Source organism: Eutrigla gurnardus, assembly GCF_963514095.1.
Source record: "Eutrigla gurnardus genome assembly, chromosome: 1".
In the NCBI taxonomy this organism is placed as follows: Eukaryota; Metazoa; Chordata; class Actinopteri; order Perciformes; family Triglidae; genus Eutrigla; species Eutrigla gurnardus.
This window is the reverse complement of record NC_139915.1, coordinates 6,343,657-6,357,082: the sequence shown is the minus strand read 5'-3', so window position 1 is coordinate 6,357,082 and position 13,426 is coordinate 6,343,657. Positions and strand designations below refer to the sequence as shown.

Genomic DNA, 13,426 nt, shown 5'->3' with positions numbered 1-13,426 from the left:
CCAATGTCCTGTGAAGACATACACCTACAGTATTCTACTGCACACAACATAAGACCAAGTAGAAATGAGTTAGCAAAACCAAAAACTAAGCGTGAGCTCAGCTAGCTCGGAGTAAAAATACATTATGTCGATTCACTAACCTAAATGCTGAGAGATAACGATAGCTTTTTACTTTCAACATCACTTAATTTAGATCCCCGAGAGACACTGCAGCTTTTTCAGGTATCTCACTTTCTCCTGCTCGTTATATATTTGATCATTACTTGTGCGTGCCAAACGGGCTCGTGTGATGCTGTGGTTGCTGGGAAACGTGCAAATGGCACAAAAATAAAGCCGACACGTCTGAATCACCAGCTTTTTGCTGGTGACACGTTGCTAAAATGTGAAAAAATGTTTCACATCACACTCAAACGATTCATCTCTCCTCCTCCGCTGTCCATCCATCCCACTCTGAAGGTCACTTCCTCTTTAGCATGATTAACCTGTTTCATGGACGGACACCCACTACAGTGGAGGTGATGTAACGCGAGGTCCGGCCGTCCCCATCCCCCACCTGCTGCTCTGCTGGCTGTCGCCCGTCTTGCCTGACGGCTGCTGTAAGGCCTGAACCGCCAGGCTCAGCCCGCGGAGAGATTAAAGTCAGCAGGGAAAGAGGATTTACTCGCCGTTTTCTCTCCTCTCCTCTGTCTCACACACTCGCTCTTCTCTCATGCTTTCTTTGTTTCACTTAACGATTTCCACACCCTCTTCGTCCATGAATGTCCAAGATTTATGTAACAATCAACAAAAATGACCATTATTACACCTAGACTTTACAGGCGGGGTCAGGTGGGTCTTTCCCGGAGCAAATCCTCTCGCTCACAGGAAGTGAGGTCTACTTAGTTGGCATAAGAAGCCATTCTGGCTGAAGTCTTACCACCTACAGAAAATATCATCAGGACACAAACATTATATTAATTGTCAAGACATGTCTAGATGTACGGAGCAAAAACACAGACAATTGATTTCCATCTAAAAATTATTCAAGTGTGATAGGAAAACTTTGACTTAAATGGAGACATTAAAAGAGCACCAATTAATTATTGATCAAAATATTAATAGCATTCATCCTAAAAGCTGCTAAAGGGAGACGTGATAACAGCATGAGAGGCATATTCATTTGTTGTGCCAAGATGGAAATTGTTATTGGTTTTATCTGCCTCATTGAACATTGAAATGTCCAGCTGATAATATGTGGACTACATCTGTCTTTCTTTCTCTATTGCTTTTGCTGTTTAAAAAGTCCTGAATTAGTTTCTGTCTCTGTCTGCCTCCTACTTTGACTGCCTCATCCATCATCACGTCTTTTCCTTCCTATAAAGCCATTTAGTACCAGCACACCACACAGGCAACCATTAACGCCATGTTCTGGAGATCATTGGAACTAGTTCTGCTAGATTCACAGCACACAGTTTTTGGCACAGAGCTCCAGTAGGGGACTGGATTAGCACCGTCATACGCTGACATGATTAACACACAGCTACACATCCCCAATCATGGAAGAATCCAACGACAAGCTATTTCAGGCAACAAAGAAAAATCCTGTCAAAGCATATAAATGGAAAATTCCTCTTTGAAAAAGCAGAAAACAGTTCAGTTCTTATAGCATCAGTACTGTAGGTGTTTTCAGTGTAGTCATGCATTATTACACTTGACATGCAGTGATTGTGTTGTACCTATGGCTTTCACAGTGAAGTAATTTCCCCTGCGGTGATGGTGATTGGCTGAACAGCACAATATGCAGTTTTAATGCCCTTTTTCACCGCAAATTACGTGATTTATCCTGACTTTAATACGCTGTATTGTTAGGCTATTATTAGATATTTTGCTTTTTAAAAGACAATGTTGTTGACCATTTTAAAACAATTTAATTAGTTGTATGTTGTCGATGCAGAAGTAAAGTGGAATGAAGGGAGTCGGTCTGTGTGTATGAATTTGTTGTTGTTATTCAGCGCTTGTAGCCAAATGAAGAAATTGTGTCCCATCTCTATTCTCGATATCTCTACACACCCTGATTGAACCACCTCTAGCACTCAGTTCCAGCATGTTATACAGGATCATTTAAGGAGAGGCGCAGGATGAAAGAAAGATGAAGTCACACTTGTTTGACACCTGTCACTGTAGCTGTTGTGATGAACTGCCTCGACTCTGAACCGAAAAGTCTGCTATCAATCAAACGGCGTGTTGAGTTGAGATAAACTATGTTTGTGAGGGAAATAGGACATCAGGACACTCTGGCTGCACAGAAAGCCACAGTCAGGGAAACCAGGTCAGCTTGTCAGTCGCTGGTTGTATTTTTCTCACGGGTTTATGGAAGCACTAACCTAAATCTGGGGGATTTTAGGATAGCTGGTACTCTCTCTCTCTGTCTCTGTCTCTCTCATGGGTTTGTGTTTTTTTGCTGACTAATTGGAGAGGCGGTGAGCAAATGAGACGGTGGGCACAGTGTGACAGAAAATTAGCATTGCTATTTCTGTAACGCTCCTTTTCTTTGTATAATTGCGAGCAAAGCTGGTTGTGTGTAATTGAGTATCACAAAAGTGAACCCTGGGCAGCCAGTGGGTTTGTGGAGAGGCAGCTATTTAACCCCAGGAAGAACATGCCTGAAGGAGCAGTCATTCAACACAGTCACACTATAGAACATCTCTTACCTCAGCAGTGTTGCACAAAAACACTGAAGACAAGAGAGGTGACATCAAAGATTTTGGCTGAAAGTATCGGAGGGTCCAATAGGCCTATCTTACTACATCAGAACCATGTTTCATTATTCACTGGATAGAGGCAGGTCAACATTATTAATGCAACAGCAGTGAGTGTGTGTGTGTGTGTGTGTGTGTGTGTGTGTGTGTGTGTGTGTGTGTGTGTGTGTGTGTGTGTGTGTGTGCGTGTTTCAGTGCACATGCAGCTGTTCATGTGTGTACTGTACAGTATGTGTGGTTCTTGTGTTTTTTTCTCCATTTTTAAATGTCTCTGATGCCACTGTGAGCGCTGCTGGGCGATTCGGAGAAAATCAAATCTAAATATATATAGATCAACAATAATGTAGGGTTGAGTCTTGGTGTTTTTACAAAATATTTTAGATATTTGATTTTTGACAAATAAATCATCAGCACCTTGTCAACACCACATTTGCCTGCCATGCAGATTATAGAATATATTCCTAAATGTTTCTTCATGCACCTGACAGACTAAACTGTTTATTACAGTCGACATATTTCAAACCTGATGCCCCACGGCTGCACCAGAAAGAAATGTGCAGCATGTATTTATTTAATTTCATAGTATTTAAATTAATAATTCATATAATAGAAGATTTATACTTGGCATCCGTGTATTGATACAAGGTTACCTTGGAAGATATTGTGATAATATGATGTCATGTTTTATCCCTACCCACATCTATCCTTATACCTGTCTATATGCAGCAACAACAAATAATAGATATCATTAAAAGGTTGGACAAATTGGGCAAACTGGAAAGACTTCTCATCTTTACACTTTCTATCTGCAGTCTATATGAGACAAAATTAACATTTCATATTGATTGATTTACTGTTTTTATGAACATATTGAATCAGATATCACTGGATCATAGTCTGTGTGTTCTGTACATTAAGAGTTGCCCCTAGCAACAACCCTTTACTAACTATGTATTAGTCTGGAGTGTAATGATTTGAATATTTCATAACAATCTGTGTTCATTCAGATCATTTATTTTCAAATCGGAACAAAACATATGATGTCAAAATGGTCATCAAAGCAAGTGACATAGACTTTAGAACGGCCCTCCTCACAGTGACCGAGTCCCTGCGAGACGCCAGAGCCTCGTCCCACTCCTCCGTTCTCATTCTCCTCGACCTATCTGCTGCATTCGACACAGTCAACCACCAAATCCTCCTCTCCACTCTGGCTGAACTTGGCATAACTGACTCTGCTCTAACCTGGTTCACATCATACCTGACAAATCGCTCCTTTCAGGTCACATGGAATGGCTCTATGTCCAAACCCTGTTCTCTGGACACGGGTGTCCCTCAAGGCTCAGTATTAGGTCCGCTTCTGTTCTCACTATACACCAGATCACTAGGTTCTGTTATCACATCGCATGGATTCTCCTACCATTGCTACGCAGATGACACCCAGCTGTACCTCTCTTTTCCCCCGACCTCTGACACTCACATTGCAACTCGCATCTCGGACTGTCTGGCTGACATCTCTGTCTGGACAACTGCACATCACCTCAAGCTTAACCTGAATAAAACCGAACTCCTCTTCATCCCAGGGAAAGACTGCCCTCGCATGGACCTGTCGGTCACTGTCGAGGGCATCACAGTATTGCCGTCGTCAACTGCGAGGAACCTGGGTGTAATCCTCGATGACCAACTATCCTGCACCCCCAACATCACTGCTGTGGCCCGATCCTGCAGATTTGCCCTCTACAATATCCGCAGGATTCGGACCTTCCTCACAAAGGATGCAACGCAACTCCTCGTCCAAGCACTGGTCATCTCCTGCCTTGACTACTGCAATTCTCTCCCGGCCTCTGCGATTAAACCATTGCAGCGTATCCAGAACGCTGCAGCACGCCTTATCTTCAATCTACCCAAATTCTGCCATGTGACCCCCCACCTCCGTGACCTCCACTGGCTCCCTGTTGCAGCACCCATCCAATTCAAGACAATGGCACTGGCCTTCAGGGCCATCAATGGAACAGCACCCATCTACCTTCAAACACTGGTCAAACCTCATGCCCCGAAGCGAGCACTTCGCTCCTCTACTTCAGCTGGCCGGCTGGTACCACCATCGCTGAAATCAAACAAATGTCGCTCAGCAAAGTCCAGACTCTTCTCTGTTCTGGCGCCTCAGTGGTGGAACGAACTCCCGACTAATGTCAGGACAGCTGAGTCATTTGCCATCTTCCGAAAAAGGCTGAAGACTCGCCTGTTCAGACTTCACCTCGACTCTACATAGAATGACCCACTAATACCCCTCCACCCCCCCCCCCCACCCCCCCAAAAAAAACCTTACCTATAGCACTCTGATCATAGCACTGTCGCTCTTAACGTACTACGTTACTCAGATGAGGACCTAACACTTGTTCTATTTTTAGCTCTTACTTTATCGGCAATGATATGTTGTGGTTTCTTTGTTTCCTTCTTCTCACAGGCAGGTTTCCACAGTTCCAGGCACATTTAAATGCAATAAATAATCACAACAAACACTATTTAATGCAACTCATTGAATCAACACGTGAATTTATATCTATATAGATTGTCCCGTCACGTCTGACGTCAGATCAAAGGCGGATGGCATGCGTAACGGAAACTCAGCCTCTCGGACCAAAACATCTCCCTCGCTCTCTCCTGTTTTTTAGAATATCAGCATTGTTATTATTATGATACGCGCGCACAGCGCGTGATGCGCGTGGTGGGAGCGGCGGCGCTGCTTCTGTCATCGGGTTGTCAAGTGACGGATCTTGCACTGAACCTCCCCTAACGCATTAAAGGAGAGGAGAGGAGCTCATTTGATTGGTGAAGATCTGAATCTTATTAATTAATTAAATCGTATTAATCCCAGTCCACATCTCGTCTCCTCCTCGTCTCCCACTCACGCCTTCTTCTCCTCCCTCTTTCCCACTTGCGCCGGTGGGCGAGACGGGAGGTGTGCCTGCGCGACCCTGCCCGGTGCACTAAACTTGCAAAGTCCAGGCGGACACACCCCGTCGGCGCGGCGCACGTGCGCTGCGCGCTGACTACGCCTAGTCTACGAAACTAGGGCCCAATGTACCAATGTGCCATTTTTTGTGTTCATTTTGATGAAAATAATTAAAAGATTTTTTTAATTAAAAAAATAAAGTCATATATTTAATTTCACAAGCAGCCAACATATTTTTTTGTGCAGTTTACCACAGTCACACACACACAAACCACGTATGACTACTCTACCTCCATGTTGACCTATAAGCAGTAAACACATATGCCAAGATGTGAGCGGGCCAGAGAGCATGATGGGAGCCTGAGGGCTAAGCTATTCAGACAGAACACCCACCACTTTATGCCTGACTGCTAATATACTATACGTGTAGCAAAAGCCACACGCATTGGCAAATACACGGACTGTGCACTGAGATGCTTATAGTCTAATTCTAATATGACAACTCAAATCAAACAACAAAGGCAAAAACAATTACATTATCTTGTAAGATCCCTGTGTTTGATCTGTACTGACACAACATGATGGCCTTCAGTCATCTCAGTGTGACTGGTCCTGGATGCATTAAACAACAATTCTGAACGCATCCTTTATCACATATAACCCCAAAACGGTGAAATGAAAAGGCCAATATTATAATCTGAATTCAGTCAGTCTTAATGTGCACCCCAGAAAATGAGTATTTAAAACAACTTCAAAAAGGCTAATCTGATGATAACTGAACTAAAAGACTCATCTTTTAACTATTGCAGTTGCAAGAACAGTATTCTGTGTTTGTAAATAGTATTTTCATGTAAAGATCTTTTCTGACACCTTTATCTGAACAAAATGCCGGGGTTATGAGTCATTTTCATTATTTCACTTTCAATTCCTGCTACATTCAGTAATACTATCTTATATCCGCCTTCAGATTTACAAAACCGATGCCAGAGAACGTCTTCATAATGTAGCCCCCGGATTTCCACCCAGGTTGTCCACAGTGGTTGAATATGAATGGAAAAAAGGTAGAAACGCTCGCACAGCGCTGGTTTTCTGCCCACAGTAGCGCCTGCCGTGACAATATGGCGTCACCGAATTAAAATGTCCCATATGGAGAGACAGGAAGGATGCACAGAGGGAAATATTTTGTGGAAAATCACTGAGGGAATGAGGAGGATAGATGCCTGAGCATGTTATTTTGGTGCAGTGAAAGATTCCACCGAAACGGACAGCTTTGATATTACAATCCCCAAATCACTTGTCTATAATTGGATAAAAAAGTTTGAAGGCATAATCACAGATCCCAGGGGCTCCTATTTTGGGGCTGAATTTTCCAGTAACGCTAGGGATTCTCACTGCTTGCAGCCGCCACTCAGGGACTGAGCAAAGAGGTGCAAGGCCACACCCGACCACCTGGCAGCTCAGTGTAAATATGCACCATTTAAGAATTTAACACCTTGGCCCGTGACGGCGGATTACAAGATTCAAATGACAAATGGTTCTCTGCATTCAGCATTTATTATTTGTCTCAGCTGAGCATGGATGATGGAGCAGATTGTATTTCTGGAGGGGGTGGGGGGGCACCGAGACAGGCAGATTAACCAGAGAAATGAACGGACAGGAAGACACCTGCAGAGGTTAGTCAGAAAAGAAAAAAAACTCAATAAACTACACATGAAAACTGTTTTAGGAACAGTTTTGAACTGTATCACAGGGATAATAACAGTGTATTCTTTATAAAATGATGCATCAAGAATCCGCGGACACTTTGCATGTTATGATCTGTCAGCGTAATAAATTAGACCGAATCACGCTGTGCAGGCACACAGATACGTGAGCAGGGGAACATGGCGGTGTGGGACGTACAGGAGATTCAAAGCAATCATCTGTGGCCTGCAGGGATAATCACTGCAAAGCCCCACTGTCCCATTCACTGAGGATAAAACCCACTGGATTAATCTGTCGGCCTACAGAATCCACACACAGACACAAACACACACACACACACACACACACACACACACACACACACACGCCTCACAACACTTACATAACACATGGAACACTCGCTTTTACTTTCCCTCCGTCATAGATGCTTTCCCTTTTCTTTCACATTTGCAACCTCTCTCTCACTTTCTGCTGCCACAAACAAAACCTAGAGTGCATGTGTCACACACACACACACACACACACACACACACACACACACACACACACACACACACACACACACACACACACACACACACACACACACACACACACACACACACACACTCCACCACCCCCTCCTTTCCACCTTTTCTTCTCCTCTCTCCTGCCGCTCGCACATTCGAACGGACACCTATCAACATGCTGCTCTTTACATGCTGCTCATTTATACACTCACACATACACAGAGCTGACAGGCACATACAGTACAGTGTACATATAGACTCTATACATGTGCACATACATACAGGATGAAGAAAGACATGTTACAAAAAAACATACTGCAGAAATACAGACAACATGGTTACAGTAAACACAACACACACGTGCATACATACAAATACCGAGCACATTAATGACTGTGAGGGACCTTAAGATGGACTATTTGTTCTGTTGAAATTTGGACTGATTTTAACGTCACAGATGAGAAAAAAAAGGCATTTTAGATTTAGAAAAATAAAAAACACCTTCAAGGGTAAGAGAGTTTTGCTCCTGTGCCAGAGGAATCAGGTTACTACAGATCTGCCATGTCATCCTGATCAATAGAGCAGGAATATTTATCACAGTTTCAAATATCTAAAATTGTCTGTTTGTCGATAGAGTATCAGGATCAGAACACAGAGTGCTCTGTTTCTGTGGAGGGGAAGATGGGTCGGTCTGCACAAGAAACTATACTCTACATCCCTCTAAATGATGGTGAGCTGCCTTTTAAGCTGTTAACCCTCTGAGATCCAGCCACCTTTAGTGTCTGTAAGAGGCTGCGGTGGGCTCAGTCGGTAAGCGATGGTGAAGAGACTGGGATCATATGAAACTAGACGACCTCAAGAAACCAACACGTTGTTGGGCTGAATAATGCTCCAAAGTGAGGCTATGCTTTGGTGAAGGAAAACAATTCTCCAAGGGATCTTTAAACTTCTCATCTCAGGATATGTAAGTGAAAATGGGTTCTACGGATACCAGGCTCCCCGTTACAGACATGCTGATCCCATGCAGGATTTTCTTCACAAATAATGAACTCTAAGTCCTTTTTCCATTCAACTATGTAGTGAATTTCAAGCAAACTTCTCAAAAATTGTGAATGAGGTGCAATTCCATACATTTTTGGAGCTACTGATCTGCCGGTATAGAGAGTAGAAGAAAGAAGTACAGGTTGTCCGGAAACAAGTCGCCTTGGCCATACAACCATCGACAACAGAAACATGAAGAGAGGTCTTCATGCTATGGGAATATCACGGAAGATGCCGACAGCACAAACAGCTGATCACTGAATAACATTTTCGCTGTCAGAATAATCCATTTATAGAACATCAGCACTTTTTTTGACAGAGGCAAAAAAAGCAAAAACAGTTTTGCAATTGAGGCCATTTCCATACAACTTTTCTTACAGAGACATTTCAAAATGTGCTTAAAAATATTTCAATTGAACCACAAAACATCTTGCAGCAGGGTTTCTAAAACCATCTGCCCCTCCCCCAAAAAGATAGAATTAACCAAAGACAAGTCTATTTTGTGTGCCATCCAAACATTAACAGGTTTTAAGAGCACATGTCCAAAACAAATCTGTATAATAAAATCCCACATGGTCAGAAAGGCAGCGTTCGCCAAGAACGGACTGCAAATGTGATCTCCCTTCTCGTTCGACTGCTGACACCAAATTAAGAGAGCAGCATGCACTGAAAATGACGATCACAGTGCGTTCTTGTATATTACTGTTTCTCTACCATCTGGCAATTTTGTGGCAGATTACATTAAGATTCAAAAAGGAGAGTGCAAAAGGAACAAGATGAATAAATGACATGGGGAATTAATTAAACTGTGTGACTGTGAAAGGGACGAGAGGAAAAGTGCTTTCCTGTCGACAGATGTAGTGTGATGCTGGTGGTAATTTTCTCACCATTATTCTGTGGGCAGGGTGATGGATGGGTGAGTGATGGGTGCTGAGGGGGAGTAAGAGGGGGAGGACGGGGGAGCAGGGTTGTGCCAGTCGATGTAACAACTATTTTCTCAGCAGGAAAATGATGATTCATGCACACTGGCTTCATGTTCATGTACAGACAATCAGCGAACAACACCTGTTTCACCTGCAGCCTGAACAAATGGCAATCACCACTCCAGGAACTACTGGGAACCAGGTTTTATAACATTCTCCACTTCACCAGCGAGATGGTTCAGTCGGTCTTTCAAAGTCTTACTGAATAATTCACATGATTGAGTGCTTCAATGCACATTGTACACTTTGTTCAAAACTATATAACGCTGCATTCCAGAAAACCTGGAGGTCAGAAATGTCTCCAATTTTAATTAATTTCCTGCTTTTTACCTCCAAGCGCTCCAGGTACACGTTTCGCCAAACATGAATCAAAACCATGTGAGACCGTGCCATACTGATGTTTCTTTGGCAGGTGTACACATCATTGAAGTCTCAGCAGTGCAGCACCAACATGATTCTGGTGTTTTTAACCTTTTACTGAAAAACTATTCGGCCCAGAAACGTGTACGATGGAGACGGCCTACGTCCTGCAGGGGGTGAAGGGCCTCAGTAAGTAAGTAACACTAATGTACAGAGATGAAAACGTTCAGGGATTGTTTACTGCTATCTAATAACATGACAACATATTTTGAGACCAATCAACATGTGGAACAGGTTTAATTGTAGATATTATGTATTCTCTTCATTACATGGGTTAGGGTTGCATCAGTATTTTTCTATTGGGCTATGAGTACCAGTTTTTGTGTCTTGGTAAATCGCGAAAAAACTGTAAATGTGGATTTAAATTATATTTGTGGGCTAGATCCAATAAATGTATTAGCAAAGAAATGCATAAAAGGTTGAACGAGGTTGGATGTGTGTTAGTTGGCTGAGATATCGGCGTGTGTTGAGCATTTCATGGTCATTTCCTGTCCTAATTAAGTATCTGTTTACTCCTGATCACAAGCAACACCAAACAACGACACACACGTGTTGATCTGCTTAAGAGTCAGCCTGAGCTCTTTGTCCTCGCTGACATTACTGGAACACAGTTACGGTAGCAGGACGGGAAGCAGCGAGGGTCAAAACTTTGTATAACACTCTTCTTCCTGGAATGGACTTCAGTTCATTTCTAGAAAAAATCCTGTCATCATTCCCCTATTTTTAAATATTTTCATGTATTATACCTTTTAACGTGGTTAATTTCCGAACTTCATAACATCACACATGATGTTCAGTCACAGTAGCTTTATTTTCTGGGAATATTTTTTTGTGTAATGAGCCTTTCCCAATCTTTTAAAGGAGAAATACTCACTGAGCCAGAGTGGAACTATTAAAAAAATAAATAAAAAATTGCCAAGCTCTTATTGTGCCAAACAACGACAGTGTTAAGCAGACAGATATTGACCATGAATGACTCCCTATTCAGTCAGTGTTTCAAGGCCAATGAGCTCTGGCTCTGATCAGGTAGGAAACATTAAAGGGAGGTGAAGGTCAGACCTCTGGAAATCATCTTATATCAGCCAGAAGCAGCCTCTCCTCCATCACAACACCACTGTGGCCATGGCCGCTCTGAAGCATGGGACGATAGAAACAATTTCACAAAAAAGGCTTAAAACTCTTACAATGGCACTAAACCCTATACTGGAATCACTTTATATTTAATGGTATAGAATATGTGTATTGCGTCACATCTTCTTTGAGTGGAAAAACAATGAAATCATCTTCAATAAGATGATCATTAAGCATAAGGTCTCCCTGCATTTAAAAAAAGGATAAATCTATTTCTTTTGTATTTTTATATCCTGTATTTTTTTAATCAGATATTGTTACGTCTTCCATGACAGCAAGCGAGACAACTTTTGCATTCACTTCTGACGATATTTACGATTATCCCGATAATAGAAATCCACCCTGATCAATTATCATTTATTTAACATCAACCTGCCAAAGGGACTAAAGATGGAAATTAGCTACTGGCTATAGTCTTTATTTACATGTAAATGTTTGTCAATATGCACTGTCCCTGTTTTAAATAAATAAATCAGATTTTTCTTTTTTATCCGATCCATGATAAAAAAGAAAAAAATCCTATATCATAAATGGTCCTCAATTTATCGATTATATCGTCCAACTCCAAAGACACCACGCAGAACAACGTCCATCTGAACTTCCATCCAAATCAAGCCAACCAACATGGAATCATTCCTCTCGTTTCTAAAGCAGATCAACCTGCAGGAGGTCCATATTTCCATAACTACCATCACCTTCCTGACTCATGATGAGCCCTGCCTCGTCCTGCCAGATCAAACTTCAGCAGCAGCAGCAGGCACTAGAGGCTGGCAGACGCCCCCACATGTAAAATGAAGGCTTCACTTCAACAACACAGCTCTGATTTCGACCAGCTCCGCTTGGTGTTTTCCAGCTCCACTTCCCCCGGAGCTGTCCGTGGTGCTGAACGCCATTCATTCTGCGGGAGGCTCAAACACGAGGCTGCTTTATCCTTTAATTTAATCCTTACAACAAACATCGACTTTAATCCTGTCATTTATTGAAAACGGAAGCTCCGCTACAAACAAGGACACGTAAAATACCACAAAGTTCGGGGTTTCAACGCACGAATCACCATCATAAACACCAGAACATTTACAATGATTTCCCTCTTTAACACGACTTCACGGGCCGTTAACCCGGTCGGTGTTACAAAACAAGCGAAAACAAACTTTGACAACACGGCCACACAGCTGTGATAAATAAGCTTTACAGACATTAAATGGATAATTCACACGTTATGTGCTGTTTGTTTAATAGTGAACCCGACTGGCTGAAGCAAAGAGAAACCACAGACAGGTGAAACCTACCTCGTGAAGTTTCTTCTGGGGTTTCCTCGGTATCTTTTAACGGTGTGTTTCTACGCAGGATGAAAATGTCCGTCCGTGCTGCCGCTCCTCTCGACGGGACTGTCCCCGATGAAAACACACCGCCCTCCTCCGCCCCGAGTGTAAAGACGGACGGGTTAAGAAAGCACACACTTCCGGCTACCGTTTCACAAAATAAAACATTTACAAAGCCACTTCCTTGTTGGGTAAAATAAACTTTCTTCCGTCGTCCAGCAGCACGACGAATGTATAATCCTGCTCGCGTTTCATCTTCCGTAAGATGCCAGTTTCATTAAGTGGGAGTTATCCCGACGTCCTGTGTTCTGGAGGAGCGAGCTAACACCTAGCTTAACATCCCAAACTCTCACCGCTGTCCCCCAACAACAACAGTCCCCCTCCCACCCAACAACAACAACAAGAGTTCCGTGATGCTCAGCTAAGGTGATGACTAATTAATGATGGCACTATTGGAGTTATAATAACAATGATTAACTTTTATTATTTCTATTCAAATAAGAATTACTTATAGAGCACCTTTCATGCAAGAGATGTCATTCAAAGTGCTTTCCAATAAAACATGTTCATGCAACGTATTTAAACGAGGAAGACAATAGGCTACAGATGCACAATAAAGACAGTT

General features: G+C 42.6%; 1 protein-coding gene across 2 annotated transcripts in view; it reads right to left on the bottom strand.

Moving 5' to 3' along the window:
- LOC311018021 (synaptosomal-associated protein 25-A-like) overlaps positions 1 to 12,907 on the bottom strand; it is a 34,892-nt gene extending 21,985 nt beyond the window's left edge. For both annotated transcript variants that reach the window (XM_084016755.1, XM_084016754.1), the window contains exon 1: positions 12,769 to 12,907. The gene's annotated coding sequence lies outside the window, so the exon portion shown is untranslated. The remainder of the gene's footprint in view (positions 1 to 12,768) is intronic.
- Between the last annotated feature and the right edge of the window lie 519 nt (positions 12,908 to 13,426).